Source organism: Brassica napus, unplaced genomic scaffold (genome assembly GCF_020379485.1).
Source record: "Brassica napus cultivar Da-Ae unplaced genomic scaffold, Da-Ae ScsIHWf_1098;HRSCAF=1563, whole genome shotgun sequence".
NCBI classification, from domain to species: domain Eukaryota; kingdom Viridiplantae; phylum Streptophyta; class Magnoliopsida; order Brassicales; family Brassicaceae; genus Brassica; species Brassica napus.
The window spans coordinates 56,324-56,962 of NW_026014521.1; positions in this window are offsets into that span (position 1 = coordinate 56,324).

The following is a 639-nucleotide window of genomic DNA, read 5'->3' on the forward strand; positions in this document are numbered from 1 at the left end:
AGCTAGGACTCGGTATAAGTCAAGGTAGGTTTCCTTAGATCTAGAAGGATGGAATGAATAAATTCCAATCTGAATCTGTCCAAGGAAAGAATGAGGAAACTCATGATGTTTGTTCCAATCAATGGAAGAACATGATCTTAACTACCTTAGTATGATGGGGATTGAGGTATATGAAAATTGCTCTTGTGAATGGTGTGAGCATTCGCAAAAGTAAGACGCCTTGGAGAATGGTATGGGACGTTTTCCAAGTGTGTGGTCAAACCGAGATCGTACTCATATAGGTATCCACTGGAACTGGAAGTATTGAAGTTATTGGCAATGCCATGAGGGATGTTATGGGACGTTCTTTGTGGTGTGGTCATGCACTGAGATAGTTTCCACAAGTGGATTTGTGGTGTGGAAACACACGTACTTTTTGACACAGAGGCTACACATAGTTTTGTGAGTCCGGGACTGGTCGGAAAGAGTCTGTTCTGTCTGAGTTCTGGGGATTATTCGAGACTAGTGAGGGCAGCCGGTGGGCAAATTATGCATTCACTAGGGCTCATGAAAAATATCCCGGTGTGGATCCAGGAGAGAAATCTGCCTGTAGATCTGATCAAGAAAAATATCCACGCGCCTACAGAATCACGAGATGAT